The sequence below is a fragment of the Nelumbo lutea genome, chromosome 7, assembly GCF_056320005.1.
Source record: "Nelumbo lutea isolate HS-2025 chromosome 7, American lotus-T2T, whole genome shotgun sequence".
Lineage (NCBI taxonomy): Eukaryota > Viridiplantae > Streptophyta > Magnoliopsida > Proteales > Nelumbonaceae > Nelumbo > Nelumbo lutea.
The window spans coordinates 12,091,497-12,103,553 of NC_142690.1; the positions used below are offsets into that span (position 1 = coordinate 12,091,497).

Genomic DNA, 12,057 nt, shown 5'->3' on the forward strand with positions numbered 1-12,057 from the left:
GTACATATGTTACATGTATCAATTATAGATAATGAAGATAATAATCGAAGAGAAACTGATCAAGAAAAAAGGTAATCATTCAAGACAATGAAATGTTATGCAATATAGTTTTTATTTTCAGATCCAAATGCAAAATAAATGACTACACATGTTATATCACAAAAGAGGACAACATATGTATGACCATAGAATCATCATGATATAGCTAAAATAGATTATCTTCTATAAATAAAAAATGGTGAAACCAGCAAATAAGCTTGCATTTTATGATACATTGGAAATGTCAGACAGTTTGTCTCCAAATAGCAAGTAAAAGTTCTCAAGGCAACTGACAATATACAACAATTAGAGCTCATTGAAATAACAAAAACAAGGACTGGGTAAGAAATGACAAGGATAGAAATAACTCAATATGATCTTTTCCAGTACCTTGGTTCAATATCAATATGAGGGAGAGATTAGAGGATGTTGCCTATAGAATTAGAGCAGGATGGGCAAAATGGAAGGATGCATCCAAAGTCTTATGTGATAGGTGAATAGCACTTGTTAAAAGGAAATTTCTGTAAAACAGTTGTAAGGCCAACTCAGCTGTAAGGAACAGAGTGTTGGGGCACTCAAATGTCCATAAAATGAGTATGGCAGAAATGTATACTGAGATGGATGAGAGGAAAAACTAGAAAAGGGTCCGAAATGAGGTAATTCAAAGGAACCTAGGAGTAGCTCCACTAGGTGATAAAATGAGAGAAAGTAGACTAACAAGATTAAGTCATGTGCAAGGAAGACCATCCACAACACCTATAAGAAGTAATTTGTTGCAACTTGCAAGTTGAAGGCTAGAAGGGCTAGAGGCAGACCAAAAAAGACATGGGTCAAACTGTCAAAGTAGGAATGGATATGGCAAAACACAGAATGGAATGACAAAACAGGATTCAGGTACTAACCCCATAAAGTTGGGATAAGGCTTAGATGATGAAGAGGAGGAATTATGACAAGCATAGCTTGGTACAACTTCTATCTGCAAAGAAGTGAAGAACAAATATGTGGACTCCATAGATTAGCATAGTTTAAGGCACCAACTTGAAGCCATGTGAAGGGAGTGCCTAGATGACTAGATGTCAAGGTTCCAGCCAGCCTAGACATCTCCTATGTGATGAGTTTTGCAAGTAACAAGAAAAAACAAACTAAATCCTACATTGATTTCTTATTTTGCATGGCAGCCAACAATCGTCTATATCATCAACCAGACCTCAATAACCCCATAATAAAACCCGACAACCACACAACTTACAAACATTAGGATTCACCCAACCAACTTTGAGCGAAGACCAAAGAAAACCCCCAAAAAAAATCCCCATGAAAACATAGACAGCCAGTCCAATATCTGATCAGAAACGCAATCCCTCCTTGTACAAGCTTTGGGAATAGGTTGCAAGCTTTGGGAATCTCACCATTCCTTAGCATTTTTCTTGAATCCTGGGTGGGTAAGCCACATATTCTCAAACCTGAAAGGAATAGGTCCCCCCTCACCAGACCTTTGAAACAAGCAGATTGGCCAATGGTCTGATGTGATTCTGGGTAGAAACTTCCCCCTAAAGCCCACCCAATGTTCTTCCCAATCAGGAGACATTAAGAACCTATCCAGTCTGGAGAAAATAGGATTAGCCTGCAGAATGCACCAAGTAAAACAAGATTGACCTGTGGGAACTCTCAACTCAAAAGTCTCAATAAAATTGTTAAATTTCCTCATACTTTAAGTGACCCTCTGTCTTCCTCCACTTGATTCTCCCATAAATCTGAGAACATTAAAATCACCTCCCAAGCACCATGGGCCATCCCACAAACCTCTAATGTCTGCTAATTCTTCCCACTCAAACCCATCCTGATTGTTTTTCAGCTTTACCAAGACAGAAAATCCTCCCACTAGGCCACGAGCTCTTCACAACAAGTGAACAGGTCTTCCTTCCAGGCTGTTATTATTCCTCCTGATGCACCCCATGCTGGTGCAAAACTCCACTGCACACTTCTTTCTCCCCAAAAGCTCCTAATCCACTTCCTATCAACCTCTTGCACCTTATATTCCCGAATCATAACTATATCTGGCTTTCTTTCTTCAACAACTCCCTAATCAGCCTTCTTTTTGTAGCACTTCCTAGACCCCTAATATTTCAGCTAATGATCTTCATTATGCTTAATTAAAGAATCTCAATGCCCCCTTTTCCTAAAGACCTTTTCTTCTCCCCCCACCCAGCACTGAATTCTTTGTCCCCTTCAACATCATTGATTAGTTTCTCCACATCAATCAATTTTTTCTTCCTTATTCCACCCCCTGTTTTCCAAATCATTTTTTGAGTTGTTACCTCCTTAAATTTCCCTAGGTTAAGCCTCATTCTATTAGTTAGGTTCTTTACTTGATCCTCTTCTGCCTGTTGCTTTCCCCCTAAAGAGTCTCCTTCATGCCTGCAACTCTTTTCTTTTTCTCTCACCAAATCAGGGTTATCCTTCTCCGGTCCCATTTTTTCTTTACCCTTCTCCCCCTCCTCGCTATATTCAACATGCCTCACATTTTCCCCCAAAGATGCTGCTTTCCCCACACAATCAAGTTTTGGATCTTCATTTGGAGATTCCCCCACCACAACTTCAACGTTGTTATTCAAGTCCATGGGCTTAATCACAGCGAGATCAGGGGTTAGGCCATCTGCAACAGAACTAGAAAAGGAGTCCGTAGCAAAAGGAAATCCACAAAGGTTGCAGGGTTACCATTATCCGCAGGAGGGACCACATCAATAGACTGGGGGATTTCGGAACCTTTAACACCCAACTCGGACCAATATTGTTCTCCAAAACAACAGGCTTTTCTGTTTGGTTTTGAGTCATGGCTACTGTGAACTGATCAGAACCTGTACATGTATCCCTTAAAGGTATCACCTTCGAAGCTTTATGGATCCCCTGCACAGACACCATTTGATCACCCTGATTTTGCTACTCACAAGAGAGGGTTTACTCACCTAAAGGGAGCATGAATATCCTTGTTGATCCTGGACCTGGTTTAGTGCCACCTGAGAGCTGGAATTTTCTCTTCCTCCTTCGACCTCAAGAAACTTCTATAAAGGTTCATTAACAGTAGACACTCCTATGTTCTTGGTATCACCGACTTTGTCTACCGCAAATAGCTCTTCAATACTTATGTCCTCTTCATCGTCCAATCGCGCCTGGACTGTCCCATTGATACTTCCAATGCTAGAGTCATCGTCTAAGATGCTCTCCTCTTCAGAAATTTCACAATTGATCCACCGCCTATCATCAATTTCATCCCCCTGTACATCCTTCGATCTTGTGTACCTGGGGTTAGGCTTATCTTGTTTGAAGAAGCACGTTTCTCCCGCTAAAAGTTTGGCATTCTTTTTCTACTGCTGCTGTCAGGGATCGATGGGGATGACGATACACCCAAACTAGCATCCCCCATCGATTCCCCAATAGGCCTACACGTGACTTTTAAGTTGTTACATGACTGCCCCTTAAAACTCAAACCGACCATCTGGTTCGACCCCGGTTCCAAATTTTTTTTCCTTTGAACTCCCACTTTAAAATGTCCACATAAGAAACTACCCCCCTTCTTACTGTGCCACATGACCTTTGCCTTGCTAGGTCATTATCTTCTACTTGCCTCCCACTCTCCCAAATTGACGCAACCCAAACTTGTCTCCACCTTCCGACGGAGAAGAATTCAATCGATTTGGGAATTTTCTCTGGTTTGGAACCACGAATTCGTACTCTTGCAACTTTGAGGTCAGATAGGTCCACTTCCTGTAGGACTCCTCCGCATAGTGCTGCAATCTGGAGGAAGACCTCCTCTACCCACTAATTGAAGGGATGTCCCAGAAGTTTCAGACCAATGTTATCACCTTCAACCTCCAGCTCATTGTAGGAAGGGTTCCAGTTCTCCACCACTTCTAACCCTTCCCATGTATTGAAACGAGTTAAGTTCTCAATATTATTTGGCAAATCCAACACTGTTGCCATATCACCAAAGGGATGAAGAGTTGTCTTTTCTGTGACTGGCAGAACTTCAACCAAGTCCTGTAGCACTCTCTCCCAGTCCACTACTGTTTTGCTCAACCTGAGCACCTTCTTTCTTCTCCACTCATCCAATCTACCATCAGCCACTATCTTTGAGCATATAGTATTTCTGCTCATGCCTCCCAGTTCTGGCAGCTTATCCACAGGACTGATATTTTCATAATATCATTCCATGGCTGGGTATTTCACTGGTTTTTCTCTCCAAACATTCTGACCTTCCTTTGCCCAGAGTTCATAATCGTCCAAAGTTTCCACCACCTTCACCCAGCCCTGTTTTCCTTTTCTAGCAGGAAAGCAAATGACCTACCCTTTACCCAAACCAAAAAAAACTCGATCAGTTGGATAAATTCTCCTTTATCATTTTTCTTCTTTTCTACCAGAAACTTCTTCTGCAGCAAATTTAGTTCAGCTTTCCACCCTATCTCAGTAATGGCAAAAAGGTTACCATCTATGAAACTTTTGAGCCATCCTGCCGCCTCCCTATTTAGAACCACAACAGCCCTTTTGTCTTCTTTGATCTTGAAAGTGGAACCTCCTCCTGTTCTTCAAACAGAAAATTTTTCTCCACACCCAAAGCTTTCTTCCACCTATTCGCCGGGACAAACTTCTCCATGATTCTTCTCAATCTCCAGCTCTCACATTAACAGCATTTTTTTTCATCAACTCCCAAACATCACAAAGAGCATTTGGGAGAGAATTTTGCTAACTTACCTGCAATTTGCAAATGATATTTTTGTCTTCTGTAATGGGGATTGTAGAGATGGAGTGGAAAACTTGAAGTTGATAGTGAATCTTTTTGAGAGGGTCTCCAATTTGAAGATTAATTGGACTAAAAGCTTATTGGCTGGCATCAATTTTGAGGAAGGCGTTTTGAGGGATATGGCAGACTCTTTGTGATGTGAGAAAGGGGATTGGTTGCTTAAATACTTAGGGTTACCTCTAGGTGACAAACCTAGATCACTTAGCTTTTAGACCCCAGTGGTGGAAAGGTTTGGGGCCTCAAAGGCCCTTCTAGCTTTTATTCAACTTCTCTTACCATCTCCTCCTTTTAAACTCCTCAAAGGCCCTTCTAGCAAACTCCTAACCACCCAAGAAAAACAAACCTAGGCTCCAATCAAGACCTCTCTATCCGCTAATTTCTAGAGAGTCACACACACTGAGTCACCAACATTAACATCGTTATTTTGCAACATCCAGCTCGTACTAGAATTAAAGTCAACACCACTCATCTTGTTTTCCTGTTGCTCCTTCCCCAAATGGGAGATCGATGGCTGAACTTGCATCGCCCACCCCCCCTGGTCAGTACCAAATGTCCCATTGCCTCTTGCTCTTTTCCTCCTATAAACCCATTTGTAGTTTTCTGTAGGTCCTGCCCCTACCAGACCAAGTTTTAGCCTAGAGAAGATCTTTGCCACAGGCATGACATTATGGCTTCTCGAACTACGTGATTTCTTACTAACCACCCTGTCAATCTGTTCCTCATACTCTTTAGACTTGCTGCTTCAGCCCAAGTCAACACCCAACCTTCCAACCTTCACCTCCTCGAAATGCAAAAAATCCTTGACGTAGCTCTCATCCTAACCCCCAGCGACTCTGCCATCCCTTGTAGCCCCCTTTCCTCCAATCTCACCTTCATTCTCAAACTCATCACCAACAATGGCACACCCTTCCCCAGCTTCCTCCTCCCCTCCCCCTTCCAACCTCTCTAAACTAGTAGAGAAATCCACTTTCGAGATCAACAGAGCTGGTTTTCCAAAACATCATCGTCAACTCCAAATAACATAGCCTTCAAATCATCAAAGGGCTTAATGTTCACAAAACCCTTATCTTAAATCTCTCATAACTGCCTCCAAAATCCTTCCCTAATCTGTAATTTTTTTTTTGTTGTTGTGAAGATCACGTTCTTCTCCCAAACACCGTTCTCCACATCTAAGAGCATCCTCTGGCTTATGGTAGCACTAGAGACAATAGCTTGTGAAATTCCTTTTTTTTTTTGTTTTTCCTCCTCCATCTCCTCCCTTAGCTCTGCTCGTCGCAGATCTCTGGGCCATTGCATTGTTTTGGAAATTGTCTTTCTTCCAAATTCAACAAAAACTCTTGTAGTAAGTCTGCAAACATCCACCACCCTGCAAGGTTCAAAATATTGATACAGCCGATACGCCAGTATGGGCATATCAGCCTGTATCATGGCTCCCTTTTAATTTTTTTTTTTTTAGGTTTTCTTCTCCAACTGGTTCAGAAGGGTCGGTTTAAGGCCCTTCAACCATGTCAGACCCCAAAACACCGCCTGTAGGGGTGTATCGGGAGGCCACCGATACAATACGTATCAGCAAATACGGCCTGATACATATCAAAATTTTGAACCTTGCCACCCTGTTCTCTTTCTCCCCTCCAGCACACATAGCATCTGTCTTCTGTTATCACCAAATATTCCCATGATCACTACAAACCAATGTTTAACATTTCTCCTCATTTCAACTTTGAACCTTTTTCCAGCTACTCCCACTACACTCCTCCAACCTTATTTTATAATGGAGAGTATCGCCCCATCCATGAAACCCTTCAACCATCCAATCACCTCCTCAACTACAAAAATGGTAGCTTTTTTTTCTTCTCTGATCTTTAACGCCCACCTACCATTGTTTCTTCCTTCTTCAAAACATAATTTCTTAGCTTCGATATCCACTTCTCTCCTCCAGTTCGCTGTTGATGAAAATCCTCTACTTCATATCCACCTGCCATTGAGTTCAACGAATCACTATTCCTCCATAGTCCCTATCCCTCACTATTGATAGATGTTATTATTATTGAAGTTGCCCGCTATGTTCTAGACCAAAGAGGAATTCAGAGACATATCAACAGATGACACTAATAAAGGGCCGGGGGGAGGGGAACCACTCTATACCACCTAAGATTATGGATTTTAGTTGGGAGGTGCATAACCAAAAGAACACTTGTAAAATACCACAAAAAAGGATACCCTTTTGGTGCTTATCTCCTCATGTTTGTTCTGTGTTATGCAAGTGGGGAATCTACACACTATCTATTAGAAGGTGTTGTAAAATTAAAGTTTGAAGGATGTAGCAGGAACAACCGTAGAATATATGGAATAGGGGGTGTTTCTAGAGACCACATGGGAGAACAACTTGACATCCCTCTCAAGACCCATAGGGGAGGATAATTCAATCAAGATTGAGTTGATAGCACAACTGCAAAATCTAAGAATAGCAAGGACTCTAAAATTGAGGAATTTAGTGAAGGGAGGAAACTAAAAGGTGGGGCATTGGCTACAATAAAACAAACAATGTCCTTGGCAACATTAGTGTTGCTTGAAGGAGCTCAGAACCATCCCGATATGGGGCGTATCGTATCGAAATTTTGATCCTTGCTCAGAACATTGGCAATTGAAATGTGTAGGAAACTGTGGACCCCACATTGAGAGTATTCGTGTGACACCCTGAGATGTACTTAAATTTTATTTAGTAGGATCAGCTTTCCTAGTAGGATAAGGATAAGTTTTATTCTATCTTATCTAGGATTAGTTTTATTTTAATCTTATCTTTTATTGCCATGTAAGTATTAAAGTTCTTTTACAATTAGGAAACCATGCATATAAATTAAGGAGTGGGGTGGCTGTTTTAAGCACTCCAACCATTCTCTTCTTTCAAAGCTTCTCCCACGAGTGCTTCTTCTCTATCTCTCTTCTTCTCCTTTTCTCCTTCTCTTTTATTTTTAGTTAAAAACCTAAAGAGTCTGTAGTCTTGTATGACTACTTGGTATCAGAGCCAAATTTAGGGCTTCTCATGTGAGTTGATCCAACCGACCACATGAGAACCGCCTAGAGCTGGAAGAATAGAGAAAACTCCCTTTGGCTGATTCTTGGAGGGTATCTACAGCAACAGTCCAAAGATTTTATCAGATCTTTGATAACTAGGAAGAATCAGAGGAAGAGAAGAGGATCAAGTCAGTTCTTGATCAAGACTAGAGGTGGTGATCAAAGTTTCAGAAGAATTCTGGTTCAAGATCGGTTTCCGCTATTCAAGACTGAAGCTGATTATCAAGATCAGAGTTTCTTAGAATTTTCTGGTAAGCTTTCAATCCTAAACAGAAATCTGCAGCAAGTGTCTCTTGATATAAGAGGTACGGCTAAGAAAAAAACCTTCCTTTCTGCATTTTTTAGGGTTTAAGAGAAAACCCTCAAGTTTCAAGGTTGTTATTGCTTTAGGGAGGTAATCAGATTTGTCTCCTCTCCCTTTATTTTTCTTTGCTCTTTGGAAGATCCAATAGTTCCTTTTAACAGGACTGATACAGTTCAATCTCAATAGGCCGACTGTCACAAAATTAGGGTTTATGAATCAGAACCCTCCTGTTATCTGCTATAGACCCAGTAGGCCGATTGGTATAGTAATTAGGAAGCATTCTAATGGAGTTTAAAAGCCAAGGAGAAGGTGTTTTGGGGGCTGGTTCAGGCAGCATGATTGAAAACACCTTCCAGATTACAACTGTAAAGTTTGATGGGTTCAAACTACTTAGAGTGGGCTCAATCATCCATGATGGCCATTGGGGGAAGAGGAAAACTGAACTATTTGTTGGGCGATGTGAAGGAACCAACCAAGGAGGATCCCACTTACGCTAAGTGGATTCAGGAAAATTATTTGGTGATGACATGGCTGTGCAACTCTATGGAACCACACATCAGCCGAAATTACTTATGGGCAAAAACAACTAAAGAAAATTGGGATGTTGTGAAAGAAACCTACTCTCGGCCCCTTAATGTTGCTAGGGCTTATGAGCTGAAATGTAAGGTCAAAAATCTCAGGCAAGGGGAGAAACAAGTCTCTGCTTATTTCTCAACCCTAAAATCCCTATGGCATGAAATTGACCACCTTGAGACAATTGAATGGGAGAGTCAGAAAGATGCACAGACTTACAGAAAGCAGATTAAAACTAATAGAGTATTTGAGTTATTGGTTGGTCTAAATTCTTAATATGATATTGTAAGATAGCAACTATTGACAAGAGAAAGTGTGACTCTATCACAAGCCTATTCCCTAGTGCACAGTGAAGAGACTAGGAGAAAGGTCATTTTATACCAGCAGCCTTTCAAATTTTCCCTAACAGAAGTTAAACCCAAGCCAGGGGGAGACAAGGAAAGGGATATGAAGAAAAAGGCTAAAAAGGACCTAGTTTGTGAACATTGCAAAAAACCTAAACACACCAAAGACACCTGTTGGAAGTTGCATCCACATCTAGTTCAAGTAAAACTCAGAAACAAAAAGGGTAATGCCAATATGGCTGTCAACACTGATAGTGCAGCCTCAACGACTTCAAGAGGTACCCCTCTTGATACCCTATCTGTTGTCCAAGCTGCTCTGACACAATTAGAAAGTGAAGTCAGTAATTCAATATCATCTTCTCAGCCATCATCAGCTCCTTTAACCTCATCTTTTTCTCAATCAGGTAATCGGGCCTCAGCTTATCATGCTTCAACTCCAGGTAATACAGAACATTCTTCGATAATAGAACCAAGAGCATCTGATCATATGACTAGCTTGCCTTCGCTAGTTTCTACCTATCATTCATCTTCTGGTAAAGACAAAGTGTCCATTGTTGATGGATCTTTTGTTCCTATTTCTGGCAAAGGAGACATCAAGTTGTTTGATGCAATTTCCATATCCTCTGTCTTGCATGTTCCTAAGCTTAATACTAACTTGCTCTCAGTTAGTTGCATTACAAAAAGGCAGAATTGTTCAATAACCTTTTTTCCTGATCGATGTGTTTTTTAGGATTTGGAAACAAGGAAGGTGATTGGGACTAGTAGTGAGACAAATGGAATCTACATACTTGGAGGAAGTGCTCATCAAGAAGATAGTGAAACTAAGAAATCATTTGTTTCTCAGTCTGTTGATCAGGTGATGCCTTGGCATAATAGATTGGGCCATTTATCCTTCTAGGCTTTGAAAAGTTTGTTTCCCAATATATTTGAATCTGCCCAGATGACTAGTTTGAAATGTGAAAGTTGTGAGCTTGCAAAACATTGCAGGACCAGCTATTCATTAAGTAATAACATAAGCAATATTCCTTTTGAAATTGTGTATACTGATGTTTGGGAACCCTATCATACCACTACCATGGGGGGTTACAGATATTTCTTATTATTTGTTGATGATTACACTCGATTTTCTTGGGTTTACCTTATCCCGTTCTCGAGATGAGGTTCCAGCATTAACCCGAATATTTCATCAAATGGTTTTAACCCAGTTTGGGGTCAAAATTAAAATTTTTAGATCAGATAATGCAAAAGAATATTTTGCAAACACATTAGCCTCCTACATGCTTGATCATGGGATTATCCATCAAAGTACCTTCCCAAATACACCACAGCAGAATGGGGTTGCTGAAAAAAAGAATAGACACATATTGGAGGTAGCTAGAGGCATTATGTTTACCTCAAATGTGCCTATACGTTTCTGGGGGGATGTTGTTCTTACAGCTGTTTATCTCATCAATCAGATTCCCTCACGGGTTCTTAACATGAAAACTCCATTTACCCTTTTATACCCTGATAAAGAATTATTTACCATTCCCCTCAAAACCTTTGGGTGCATTTGTTTCATTCAAATCCTAAGCCCTCATCTCCAAATTTGATCCCAAGGCCACCAAATGTATTTTCCTTGGTTATGCCCAAACTCAAAAGGGATATTGTTGTTATGAACCAACTTCTGGAAAAAGATTTGTCTCAATGGATGTCACCTTCTTTAAGGATAAACCCTATTATCCAATGGGTTTCTCCTCAGGGGGAGAATAGTGAAGCCGAGAGTAGCTCATTGGAAGTTCCTTTTCCAATCCCATTAAGTGAAGAACGATGTAATGGGGAAGGATGTCAAAGGTGCAAGGATGTGAGAATCTATCACAGACAATGGAGACAGGTTGATTTTGGACATCAACAGTGCAGACCAGTCCCAGTCCCCACTACAGATCCAGATCCCAATACCACAGTAACACCAGTTCCTTCTGCAAATCCAGATCCAAGTACCACAGATACTACAGATGAGAGACATTCAACCATGGAGCCTTCACCTTCATTCAGTGACCTTGATCTCCCCATAGCAGTCCATAAAGGCAAACGTCGTTGCACTGCAGCTCACTACATTTCTCAGTTCCTATCCTATGATCATTTGTCTCCCTCCTACAAGTCTTTTCTCGCATCCATTGCTGATATTCCCATTCCCAAAACACTATAGAAAGCATTGGAAGTACCAGAATGGAAAGATGCAATAAAAGTAGAAATGGATGCCCTCATCAAAAACAATACCTAGGAGATAGTTGATCAACCAAAAGGAAAGAAACTTGTTGGATGTAGATGGTTATTCACTGTGAAACACAATGTTGATGGTTCTGTTGAAAGGTATAAGGCCCGATTAGTTGAAAAGAATTTACTCAGACATATGGTATTGACTACTTAGAAACTTTTGCACCAGTAGCAAAGATGACCACTATTAGAGTACTATTATCTCTTTCAGCTAGTTACTCTTGGTCGTTGTATCAGATGGATGTTAAAAAGGCCTTTCTCAATGGAGACTTGCAGGAAGAAGTTTACATGCAGTTGCCTCCAGGATTTTATGGTACGGAGACAAGAAAGGTTTGTCGGCTGAACAAAGCTTTATATGGACTAAAAAAGTCCCCTAGAGCATGGTTTGACATATTCAGACGATAGGTTCGGATATGTGCAGGCTCAACCAGACCACACCTTGTTTATTAAGAGAGTGGGTTCCTCCGTAACTTTGCTTGCCATGTATGTGGACAATATTGTAGTAACCGGGAGTGGTACTAGTGAAATTGAGTCTCTTAAGCAACTCCTTCATCAAGAGTTTGAGGTAAAAGATATGGGGGAATTATGATACTTCTTGGGCATTGAGGTAGCTAGATCCAAGCATGGGATTTTTGTCTCTCAACGAAAGTATATTCTTGATCTACTAG

The 12,057-nt window shown here is 40.8% G+C and overlaps 1 protein-coding gene across 3 annotated transcripts in view; it reads right to left on the minus strand.

Annotated features, from left to right (window-relative positions):
• Nucleotides 1–12,057, minus strand: part of LOC148845124 (uncharacterized) — a 53,930-nt gene that overhangs the window by 32,821 nt on the left and 9,052 nt on the right. The gene's annotated exons all lie outside the window — the stretch shown is intronic.